Source organism: Neofelis nebulosa, chromosome 1 (genome assembly GCF_028018385.1).
Source record: "Neofelis nebulosa isolate mNeoNeb1 chromosome 1, mNeoNeb1.pri, whole genome shotgun sequence".
Lineage (NCBI taxonomy): Eukaryota > Metazoa > Chordata > Mammalia > Carnivora > Felidae > Neofelis > Neofelis nebulosa.
In genome coordinates, this window is record NC_080782.1 from 185,880,335 (window position 1) to 185,894,041 (window position 13,707).

A 13,707-nucleotide genomic window follows, 5' to 3' on the forward strand; every position below is an offset into this window, starting at 1 on the left:
TTGAGGTAAAGATGTGAATTTCTAAACAGCAATGCTATTCTTAGGAGGTACCCTAGAAGAATATAAGTGTGTGATTGCATATGACAAATACAGGGTGTTGGCTGCAGTATCATCTGAAATAACAACAACAAAAAACATAAAAAAAATTAGTTTCTATATACAACAATCACTTCATAAACTTTTAAATTTATATATATGAGATATATCATAGACTACAATGGTGAGACTTTTTATTTGGAGTGAAGAAGTCCAGTTGAAAACTGTATATGCTCGTTCTCACCAAATGGGGCATTTGTGCATGTGACATTGACTTGCTTAACACCCATTTTAACCTTCTTCTATTCTTGCTGTATTGTACTGGCTGGAAACCAAAAACCATTTTCTCAAACTCCTTTACAGTTAGGCTTCTGGGGGTAATTAAGATTCTTCCAATCAAATACACTCTGGTGTCAGTTTGATTCAGGACTGGATTGTGGTAATATGACGAGCTGACATGGTCCAAGGTGACTATTTTGATGGCACTGTTTGTGGAAGAGGCAGCGCAATTCTGCAACTATCTACTCCAGATGTGGTTTGAGGATCAGGCTTCTCCTTTCCTGATCAGGGTGTATGTTGCTGGTTCTGGAATCGCCAGCTGTGGGAGCAGCTTCCTGAGACTGGAGCTTCCGGATGGCTATTCTCACAGAGGCAAAATTAGTGGCCATCATCTGTGTTGTGATTTTAGAAATCCCTTTTAGAAGCCCAGTTTTATTTTTTTAAACCTTCTTAAAATTCGTTTGTTGCTTTAACCAGTTAAGATGTTTTCTCTTTTCTTCAATTTTCTGCAACCTGAGTAAGATACATGACTTATTATAAAAATGGCTCTCTGGGATGCAGTCCACAGAATAACTGCTTCATGTTGATTTTTTTTATTTTACATTCATTTATTTTTTATTTGTTACAATATATACGTGGTACTTCAAGTTGTCTAATATTTGTATTTTAGAAAAATTTAGAAAGTGTTAAAAATGTTTACCTTTTAACTTTCACTTAACTTCAATCATTTTGAATCAGTTTTATATATTTTTCACCAAAATAATACAACTATATGGTGTGGGGGTTGGGGGAGAAGGTTTAAATCTTATCTCACTTGAACTAACTCAGAATAAAAGATTAAGAACTCAAAATTTCATTTCCTTGTCCTAGAGTCAACAATTTCTGACATTTTTTCTTTCATTTACCTTTATATTTTACAAATACTATATTTATACTGCTATCTCTTGATTCACAATTCCAGATATGACTTAAGGTTTTCTAATAAATGGAATGAGTATTAACCTTGCAGAGAATATTCTCTTCCACACACATAAATTCTTTAGCGTTTCTTTCTCAAATGAAGTAAAAATACTTGTTAGGTTAAATCATCATCTATTTTGTGTTGAATACATCAGCATGCAATTATGTAAATATTAATCACTAGTGAATGAAGCTATAAACCAAATTATAGTTTTTCTTGTTCATCTTCTTGTTTCCTTTAAAAAAAAACAGTAATTGACTTATTTTTACTTAGACCTACATTCCATTTATCCATTTTTTTTCAAAACTATTCAACGATCTCTCAATAATTTTTCTCTAATTTGTTATTATTTGGACTGGGTTCACCCCAGGTTCACTTTACTCTCCCTGTAAAGACACAAATGACTTTCAATGGCCTTTCCCCAACCATCCTGGAAATGTCATTCGACTACATCAGTGTTCTGACTCATGTTTGCTCCCTCTTGTGATCTCAGTATTTTTGACTCACTCTCATGTTCTATTGGAATGCATCTTTTTTATTTTTAAATTTTTTTAATGTTTTTATTTATTTTTAAGAGAGAGACAGAGAGACAGAGCATGAGCAGGGAAGGGGCAGAGAGTGACGGAGACACAGAATCTGAAACAGGTTCTAGGCTCTGAGCTGTCAACACAGAGCCAGATGTAGGGCTTGAACCCATGAACCTTGAGATCATGACCTGAGCTGAAGGTGACGCTTAACCAACTGAGCCACCCAGGCACCCCTGGAATGCATCTTCTAATAACTTTCTGACAAAGGGAGGACCACAGATACATTTTGGAGATTTTACACATAGGAAAATGTATTTTCACCATTGAATAAGTGTTTCTCCAGATTAAAACACAGGTTGAGAAACATTTTGTCTAAGAATAAGGATTGTTTTGCATTGTTATCTTCTAATTTTTCTAAAAAGAATTACAGTCCCATTTTATTCTTGGTCTTTTGTATATGATCTATTATATTCTCTCCTCCATACCTTTTTTTAGTAAATCCTTAAAACATTGCAGTGAAAACTTACACCCTGTTTATAGCATTTTTCATTACTTTCCCCCCTTTTTTATTGTCTCAAATATCTTAGTCTTTATGGTGATGTTATGACAGAAATAAGCACTTCTTACTGTATGCACGTAAGACTCAGTTTATTACCCTGTTATATCATTTAAAACACTTCCATAAATATCTGTGTTTCCTAAAAATATTAAAAACTCTCTAATGCTGCTGTCTTCTGTCCCTTTCCATTTATACTAATAGTTATATACTAATGTATAAATGTATGTGTGTGTGTATATATATATATATAGTATTTTATCCTAAGGGAGGAATGTACTAAATGCTTATGTTTAAAATGCTAAGTTTGACCAGAAGTCATATGAAGGTATCATCACAATTAAAATAATACTATCCCAGTCCCATATTTTTTACATTTGTATCATCTCTATTCTCAGTGTCTCGCACTTGTTGAGAGTGGAAACATTTGGTTTTTTTCTTAATGACATTCTCAGGCTTATTAAAATATTTAGCATATGTAGTCATCTTTGGTACCATTGTCATCAGGGCAGCATAATCAACCCTTAGTATGTCCCTATAAACTAGTAAAGTGTTTAAATGAAATCTAGTTTTTAAAGTATGTGAAAAGTACATATTTAGTAGTTAAAATGGTAAAATACGATTTATTATAGAACTTTAAATTCTATCCCTATCCTTTTTCCATGCTCATTTCTTCTAATTATAGGCACACACTTTGTTCGATTTTTTGAAAACAAAAGAAGTCATTTATGTTCTCCACATTTCTAACACAATAGTTGGCAACCATGCATACTATTCTGACCTGTGCTTTTTTATACTTAAATCACATCATAGACATTTTTATATGTTACACATATTAATTAAGATACACATATGTATGCATGTATTTGTGTATGTATGTGTAGATATCCATAACGTCATGTAATCATATATTATGTTTTACATCTATTTATTTAATCTTCATAGTGATCCAATGTAATAGGAACAATTTTCATTTCCATTTTATGTGGGAGAAAAAGCACAAAGTTTTAGTAACTTGTATAGAATTATAAGGTTAGTGAGTAGTGGAGCTGGGACACATGCCTAATCTAGATCCAAAGTCAATGTTCTTAGTGCTCGCTTCGGCAGCACATATACTAAAAATTGGAACGATACAGAGAAGATTAGCATGGCCCCTGCGCAAGGATGACATGCAAAGTCAATGTTCTTAAAATTTTGCCATCAAGTTTAATGGGAAGGCAACATATTAAAAAAAATGTTTTCCATGGATTATACTGGTCTATACCTAAGTACATATACATATAAATCTGTATAATTTTGAATTTTTTGAGCTTTAGTATTTTAAAGTGGGAATTTTTATTTTTGCAGACTTCTTAGTGGTTCTAGATTTCTGAATCAGTTCCTTTTAGCATGGTTGGAATCAAAGTCACAAGGCAAGCAAACACCATGCATGCTATAAGCCCAGAGATAGATAGGTAGATAGATGGATAGATAGATGATAGATAGATAGATAGATAGATAGATAGATAGATAGATATGTATGCATATGTAATGAGAATATGACATAATGTATAAGTATAGCAAAGCAAGGAAGTTCTTCATTGGAATGGTTACACTGCCGATTCTGAAGTGCCCCAACACAACCACATATCAAAATTAATGGTCTAAGCTCAGCACTCAGCACAAAGCTCTAACAATTGTATACATTTCTCATTTCCCGTGGGTTGGACTGAAACATTAAATTTCTGGTGCACCTTTATGTGGTCCAGTGCAAGGAATTCAGATCTACATCTATCCTGTTGTGTTCCTGACCATGTTTAAATTCTCATAGATATTCATTGGATTGCTTGTTTGCAAAACCTTAAACAGAGTCATCATTCTCATTGAATTTTTATTCCACCCTCCTCTTTGTGATCTGACCTATCTCAGCTCTTCACTCCCAGCAAGCAATATGAAACAAAAATTTCCTTTCTGTGATCACAGTTCAGAATCAGGATTTCTTCTTAGGGATACTGCTACCTACTACTTCAAACTTAGTTTACATGTCCTGAAATGTGCATTACCTGACTGCTATAACATTTGTCATTCTGCCTGTCAAGTTTTATAGGACTTGCTTGACCTTTTCTGCTTTAGCTCACTGCTCTAGAACTAAATCACTGTACAGCCTGACCCAAAGCTTACAGTTGAGAAGACCTGTCATCTCTTCCTGGAAACAAACTTTCCCCTCAATAATCTATGGCATTTGCCTGGAAAGCTTTCTCTTATTCCCATTTATTCCTTGGCATGATAACTCTTTGATTTGAAACTTTGTGAATTATTACTGCATTGGATACAACCATGTTTTTATAGGAACACTGGGAGAAAAAAAGTAGCATTACACTCAAATAATTAATCAAAGTTATATGTCAGGAATTAGGATATCAAAAGCATTTTCAGGAGGAATAATTTTCAGCAGCCACCTGCAGAAAATATAAATCTGATCTCTTCTATCTCTACACCTTGCTGTGTTTATTAATTAGATTGTAAAGCAGAATGCATTTTAATCTGGTTAGAGAAAAGTGGAAACTGATAATAATAATAAATATGCCAAAGAAACATAAATTAGAATAATGTAACAATGGAGCTGAACCTTGGGGCTTTTTCTAATCCGGTCTTCATGAACTTAGGCAGAAAATCCTAAACCATTGGCATATGCATTTATCAATTTTGTATGTAAGAGTTTGGCATTTTAAAAATCTTGTTGCTCATAAGCCACATCTCAGATGATATTCCACTGATAGGTGTATGTTTTCATAATGAGGTTTTCATATAGCTCAAAGATAATTTCAACCACACTCTCCATATTCATACACAAAGCAACAGGTTTGTGATATACTTGATTATACTTGCTATAACTTGATTATACTCTATCATACAAAATTATATTCTCGAAAATTTATCATTCATCCATAGAATTAAAATTATTCTTTTTTTTAAATCAATTTAAGTAGTATTTCTCTGTGCACATTTTTACCAATTTGTTTTCTGTTGTCTTCTGTATCTTTTAGGAATAGAGATACAGAAACAATAGAGTTAAGGAGTGTCATCTTATTAGTAATATGACATGGGATCAACACAATGACTAATATAACAAAAAAGAGAAATGAAATAAGCACATAGGAAATATCTGTGACACAAGGTTAAATATATTTTGAACTCTGATAAATAGGAAATAATAATAATAATAATAATAAAATAAATAATAATAAAAATAAAAAATAAATAATAATAAAAAGCAAACTCCTCAGTTCATTCGTTTAGTTATTTTTCCCAAAGTATATATTTATCAAGTTATTTATACTTTTATATTATTAAGGTTGCTTTTCATAAGAGATATTAAGTGAGAATTTCATATGCTTACTCCAAATTTCTAAATAAGACTTTAGAATTTGGGGAACTCAGGTTTAAGTTACATCCAAATAAATTTACACCTAATAAGTATCCTGAGCAGCACACATTATTATAAGAACCACTTGGTTCTTATAATAATAAGATAATACTGATAAATTCAGTATCTCCCTTCCCTCCTAAAAAATAAAGGAAACCATAAAAATATCCTGTTCTATATTATTCTAAATTCTCACTTTTAATGCCATTGTTGAGTATACCTGGTTTACTAGTAAGAAAATGTTTTATTAAGGAAAGTACATTTAAGAAAACATATGCTCCTTTATGCTAAATGCTCTTATGGCAAATAATTAGAGTCTATAACATGTAGCTTGTTCCACTGTAGTGGACAAAATTCTCGGTTCTCATTGGCAAAAATCAATTTGAATCTTATATTTAAACAGTCTTCTGGGGGTGCCCGGGTGGCTCAGTTGGCTAAGTGACTGACTTGGTTTTGTATCAGGAATGCAGAGCCTGCTTGGGATTCTCTCTCCCTCTCTCTCTGCACCCTCTCCTCTGCTCAAAACAAATAAATAACATTTAAAAAATAGTCTTCTGTGCTCATCATTTTTTCACAAAGTTTATGGTAATCTGTCATTCAACTGATTGCAACTTAAACACAATAGCATCCTCAGTGTTCTATTAATGGAACTGAATTGTTTTAAAGAAAATAATTAGTAGTATTTAACAATCTTAACACATACCTCATATAAATGACTTGTTAGCCCCCTTCCAACATGATTATTTAATCTAATCTAAACTCTTAAGAGATAGTTTAAAAAAAGCTTTTGCAATGCAACACATCATTATTTTTTTTAAACTAAAGATCTTTACCTCAGAAATCATTCTTGATATGTTTGTTATGATTTATTCTACAGATTATTTAGATATTTTAGGAAGTAAGCATTAAATTAAAAGTCTCTCTTCATATAAAACTGAAAAACAAATAGAATTGTTCCAATTGATGAAATACCTTATTTTTTTTTAATTTCTCATTTCCTAGACTCTACAATAAATGTCTATATTGAAAGTTTGAGATCTTTGAAGTTTATATTCTAAAAGAGAAATATGTAAAATTCTGTTTATATGGATTTCAACTTTTATATAAAAAGCTACATTAACATATTATTTAGTGAATGTTGTAGTCTTTATAGGGAAAATCATCATTTCAGTAATACCTAAAATGGAATCCATTATCACAAACAACGTTTTCCAAAATTATACTTTATTTTCCATTTGTTATTATAATCAACTCACTGACATTACCAGAATATAAGGTATTTTAACTCGGTCAGTTAACATAATTTTTCACCATTTCCTGGATATATTTTTATCAACAAAATACTTCAAATAAACTCATTTTTCAGGAATTCTGATGTTTCTGTTTAATTTTGCTTATAACACACACTTGGAAAGACGGAATAATTATTCATTTTACTACAAACTAAATGATATTTTAAAAATACAAATAATAATAAAAGTAACATTAAAATATCAAAATACTTGGGGTGCCTGGCTGGCTCAGTCGGTTGAGGGTCTGACTTCAGCTTGGGTCATGATCTCGCAGTCCATGAGTTCAAGCCCCGCATCAGGCTCTGTGCTAACAGCTCAGAGCCTGGAGCCTGCTTCAGATTCTGTGTCTCTTCTCTTTGTCCCTCCCCACTCATGCTCTCTCTCTCCCTCTCTCTGTCAAAAATAAATAAACATAAAAAAATATATCAAAATATTTGAAAATCCACAAAATATTTCATGTTTGCTTCTTATGTTTGCTTCTATTTGTGTCATTCAAAAACATCTTTTAATAAACTAAAACAAAATGATAATTTTTTATGTCAGAACTCTATTGCAAATGTCTGTCAGCTATATTCATCAGAGAGAATCATAGAATATTTTTGTATTGAAATTACCTAACAAGAAAATAAAATGTGTTTGGTTAGAAAGAATTCAAAAGCATATTTATAGGCTTCACACCAAAAGAAATTATTAAAGTCATGGAAAATATGCAAAATCCAAATCTGTACTTTACTGAACTAAAGAAAAATTTACTATGAATAAATATCAGGCACAGTTTTTTAACCCAAGTTCTTTAAAATTGGATAAGCTGCAAACATATGCATAAAATCAAACACCCACACATTTCTCATTGTTGCAGTACTACTCAGAAAAGTTATAGGTTAGGCAGCAGGTTCCCAGTAGGATATTTAATAATTTATTAAGCCTGACCCTTTATACTGCTGCTGAATACTCTGGAGACAATGGTAGTCCAAAGAAAAATTGTACCTTGATGTTGAATATACTGAGCTAATCTTAATTGTAAGTGAGTGAAATCACATTTCACTGCTTTTTGTTTAAATTGGTTAATTTCCATGGAGAAATGCAGAACTCAGCAGTTCTTGCAGCATGATTTTTTTTTTAATGTAATGAAAAGAAGCCAAGTTTTCATACCCTAGAGGAAACTCCTTGATCCATAGCACAACACATTAGTGTTTTGAAGTTTTAACTGTGTTCTGTTGAAATGTATTCTCTTGGGAGCCAGTATGCATTGATATTGTAGCATAAGCTTAATATTACCATCACCAAATAATCCTATTTTTGTTTGTTTCTACTTTAGAATTAACAATTTAATTGTGAATTTTCCTTGCTATCACCATCACATCTATCAACCAGTATGGATAGCCCATTTAAAAAATCTCTGGTCCTGGGGCGCCTGGGTGGCGCAGTCGGTTAAGCGTCCGACTTCAGCCAGGTCACGATCTCGCGGTCCGTGAGTTCGAGCCCCGCGTCAGGCTCTGGGCTGATGGCTCAGAGCCTGGAGCCTGTTTCCGATTCTGTGTCTCCCTCTCTCTCTGCCCCTCCCCCGTTCATGCTCAGTCTCTCTCTGTCCCAAAAATAAATTAAAAAAAAAAAAAAAAAAAATCTCTGGTCCTGAAATGGTCTCATCTTTTCTCTGATTCAACAATGCTTCCTTCTTTATTAAATTTTTCTCATCAACATCCAAGTATCCTACAGTCCCAGCCAAATTTAATAAAGAGAGAGAGAGAAAAAAGGCAACTTCCCCTGCCCTCAAATATCATCACCCCAATTCTTTCCCTCATAGCAAAATTTCTCAAGAGATTTGTTTTATTATTCAACGATTTTTTGGAATGCAAGACACAGTGCAGACACTAATGACACTCAGAAAGATGAAAGACTAAACTCTGTTACTTCCAGGTATAAAGGGAGAGAGGTGTCACTTGGGGCCACAGAGGAGTTTGAACCCCAGGACAGAGACAGTGTACCATAAATGAGCTATAAGGGCAGTTTATGTTTGACAAACGAGGTGAGGTTAGTTAGGTTTTGTGGCCTCCCTATGAATTAGCTAATTTGAATAGTTCAGTGGGTTCTGGGAAATTGAGAGACTGTCTCTAGTGGTATGACATCTGGCCCTAGGGTGATTAGGGTAGATGTATAGTGGGCACAGAGCGTGAGAGACAGAAAATGGAAGTTGTTGGATATGGATTTAGTCAGCAGTTCAAGATGAACCTCTAGTCAGTGCTTTAGAAGTGGCTCAAGGTATCATGAAAGAGGAAGGAAGGAAGGGAGGGAGGGAGGGAGGGAGGGAGGGAGGGAGGGAGGGAAGAATGGAGAGGAAGGAAAGGAAGGATGAAAACTATTTGCAATCATGAGTATTTCAGTATTTCTCATATTTTTTTTCCTAGTTACCACTCCTATCAGAATTTTGTCCACACAATGATTTGTAAATGAGGTCAGTGGTGACACCCACATTGACAAATCCAAAAGCTAATCTTAAGTCTTTATCTATGAGGAGCATTTGACATGGTCTGACCACCTCCTTCTTCAAACATACTCTTCACTTGATTCCCAGACCAGCACTCCATTGCTAGTCATTACTTGTCTCCCTGGACTGTTCATGACTTACTAACCTTTACACGTTGTTTGTACCAGTCCTTAACTTCCTTTCATGTCTGTCTGCTTTCACTCCCACAGTCCCCTCATCCATCCATCCAGGCTGTTAAATTCTGTGTTTAAGCTGAGAATTCACAAATATGTCTCTTAAACTCAGAAATTTTCCCTGAACTTATATACAATTATACTTTATATCCAACTTATATTTATCCCCAAAATTTGTGATAATGAGTGGAGAGGATCGCTAATGATGGAATCAGTGCAGAAGCTGCAGCTCTGAAATAAGGATATTTGAAATCTTTCTGTTCCCAAAAACTTTCATTATCACCTTTATTATCTCACTTTCAAACATGTCACTCTCCAACCTCTTATCATTCCAGTGTAATACTTTGAGTCCTACAACCCCAAACTGCTTTGATCCTACCCAGATCTAAAACCCTTGTTGCTAATACATTTTAAAAGCCCCTTATTCCTCATCCCTCTGGTGATATTTCTTTCCTTGTTTGTAGGTTAAGTTTCATGAGCCATTATTATAATGACTCCTTTGCATTAGTCCTCAACTTTTCTTCCCTTCACTCTGTATCACTGCTTCCTTATCATACAGAACAATGTCTGCACACAGTAGGCATTCAGAAAGGATTTGTTGAATGAATGGACCATTTATGTTTTAGATAATTCTAGAAATATGCAATGTGTAAGTGTCTTCTAGATCCTTCTTTTTCTTTCAGGTTAGGAAATTAGAAAATTAGATGGGAAAATGGTGTATCTCAAGTCACACAACATTTTTCCAGCAAAAGACTAGGCCTTGACCTCAATTTTCTTAACCTCCAATTCATCACTCTTCTTTTCCTAATTTCCACGTTTCTGAACAACCTAATTCATTTTTCTCAGATACCATTTTAACCTGTATTTAATAACATGTCTTCTACCACACAAGTTGCAGAAATACATGTATATAAAGAAATATTTAAATTTTAATAAAAAAACAAATTTGGTACTATAAGACACACAGATTCATTCCAATAACAATTTTAGTTACAAATGCAAATTCTTGTAATATGTAGTTTTTCAAAATTGAGACATGATTGAGGAAACTTTTTAATTATCTTTAAAGACTTCTAATATTGTCCTAGAATCAACATATGGGGCCCATAAGATTCTGCTTCTGAAAAATCTGGGGACAAAAGTAGGATTATATTTTACACCTTGATTTTAGTTAAAGATTAAGAAAAAATAGCGCATCAAAATGTAATTTCTGGAACAAAATTATTCAATCAGTTCACTGATTTTGAAAATATATTGTTAAAGGTAAACTATTTGAAAATGGATGTTTTAAAAAATGAGTAGATGAGTTAGTAACTATCTTTTTTTTGTACTTCCACTAATTAGCAGAATTAGAAATAAATTCAAACAATTTAGTTATACAATTTGACTAATTCCTTGAAGAACCTTTTTTTTTTTAAATTTAAATTCCAGTTATTTAACATACAGTATACAATGAGTTTCAGGTATACAATTTGGTAATTCAACACTGACATCCAACACCTGGTGTTCATCACAAGTTCACTCCTTAATACCCATCACCTATTTAATCTACCTCCCTACCCACCTCCCCTTTGGTAACCATCAGTGTGTTTTCTATAGTTGTGTCTGTTTCTCTGTTTGTGTCTCTTTTTCCCCCTCTGACCATTTGTTTTGTTTCTTAAATTCATGCATATGAATGAAAACATAGTGTTTGTCTTTTCTCAGACTGACATATTTTGCGTAGCATAATGAATCAGGAACTATATCATCTGACAATTTTTATCTTTTAGATAAAGCATAATAGAGAGATTTTACATTTTGCATTTATTTCTTTTGTGTTATTATTGTATTTTAGGTAAGTTATTTGAAAACTGAATCTCCAAATCTAATAAATACCAGAATTATCACATTTTAAAAATATCAACAGGGAATAGAATATACTGCTGAACCTAACCTCACTAACATCTAGACACGGTGATATGTGCAGCTATCTAAGCACCCCAAACTAAATAGGAAATGTGCATGTCATTAACAACTGTATGTCACAGTCATAATTTTCTTAATCATCTATCACCTGGTTATACTAGCTTTCCTGACCAATTATTGCACTGACTTTTGTTTTCTTTTTGTTTTCTTTCTTTATGTGTGGAGAATTAGGTTAGAAATACAACTGAATTACAGCACACTCATCATCCATTGTCCTTTCGTTTGTTTCATTTGTTCATTATTGTATCCATATATTCCATCTTTCTTACTCTTTCTTATTCTCATCCTCATCAGCTTATAGGTACTCCAGTGTATTTAATATATACCCTTGAATTGTCTTTACCTTTTATTTGGGGAGGATATAATTTTAAAATGCATCTAAATGACTTAGCAATATAAAATATGGTACTTTTTATCTGTCTACATTTAAAAGGTGTACATACACTAGTTTCTTTCCTTTGCTGCGTTTTATTATATAGGGTGTATCCACTATTTATCTGTTTCCTCAGAAATAAAAATTTAAACTTTCCAAACACCATTACAGGAATGCTGAAATGAGGTCTGGACACATTTCATCTTCCAGGATTGTGTGAAAATTTCTCCAGGCTGTATACTCTGGCAAGGGATTGCTGAATCATAGAATGTATTTTGACTGAGTATACTAGACTACTTGCCATAATTACTGCACCAGCCAAATTGCTACAAGCAGTGCAGAGAAATGTTACGGATATAATATGGTATTTTTTTAATTTTCATTTATTAGTTATGATTTTGTGTACCTTGTACAGAATTCTTTTAGTTTTATCCTCTGTGAAATGTTGTTTATATAGTTATCTATTTTTCCATGCATTTCTTGCTTTATTTCTTAGTGATTCACAAAATCTCTTTTATTTTAGGTTTTAGCTTCTGGTAGGTTTTTGAGTTTGAATATAACTTTTCTTAGCCTTTGCATATGATATGTATATAGTTAAATCCATCAGTTCGTCATGCTATTTTTTATACTTTAAGATAATGCTATTTCAAAATTCCTTTCCTAAGTGCAAAATATAGGATTTATATTTCACTGTAATTATTTCATTATTTATTTACTCACATTTAAGCCAGAAGAATCTGTAGTCCACCTCTGTAGATGCTGCAGAGATCTCCCTTTATTTTCACGAGACTGAGCCAGCTTGCCTGATATGGTAGATTAAATAGTTTATCATTCATATATTGATTTGTTTTCCCCATATTTATCCTAGCATAAATCTAGATAGATGGATACACACATACATACATACATACATACATACATGGATACATAGATAGAGATATATAGATAGATATCTGAACCTTCTATTTATTCCCGTTGGTAGATTTGCCCTCTTAAAAAACTGGTTTAATATGTCTGAATTTCTTTTAATTTCTTCCCTTTAGTCTACTTTTAAAATGATTTAGATACATATCATATATATTAAATAATTACAGATCATTTTCAAATTAATTGATATCCTCATAATATCACCTTCACCATTTAATGGTGTGCTTAATATCTCCATTTATTCTGACCATCATTTATGACTTTCTGATAAATTTTAACATCCCCTTCATGCTAATATGAATTAAATATATTAATGTGTAATTTATAGTTTTTGTTGACATTGTAAATTGTCTTACGCAGTACTAACTCTTTTAGTTGATTATTGTTCTTAAAAACAAATCCAGTTTATTTCTGTGAATCAATTTTTATACTCAGAATCTTTCTGATCTTATTATTTCTAATATTTTTAGATGAGAATGGGATCAAATCTTTTTATCATACTGCCTATAAGCAAAGGCAGTCTGGTTACCTTCATTTCTATCTTAACATCTCTCCCTTTTTTATTGTCTTATAGTTCTGGTTAGAATACATAGTGCAATGTAAAGAATGAGAGATGATAGTAGGCATCCCTGTTTTATTTCCATCTTAGAGAATAAAGGTACCATTTCTCCATCACTTAAAATGTTTGATGTAGGTGTGTTATTAATTTTCTTTTGTTAAGAATTTT

At 32.6% G+C, this 13,707-nt stretch overlaps 1 non-coding gene across 1 annotated transcript; it reads left to right on the forward strand.

Annotated features, from left to right (window-relative positions):
• Positions 1 to 3,450: 3,450 nt before the first annotated feature.
• On the forward strand, positions 3,451 to 3,556 carry LOC131489427 (U6 spliceosomal RNA). Its single transcript, XR_009250549.1, has one exon. It is a non-coding gene; the product is annotated as a U6 spliceosomal RNA (small nuclear RNA).
• Positions 3,557 to 13,707: the final 10,151 nt, after the last annotated feature.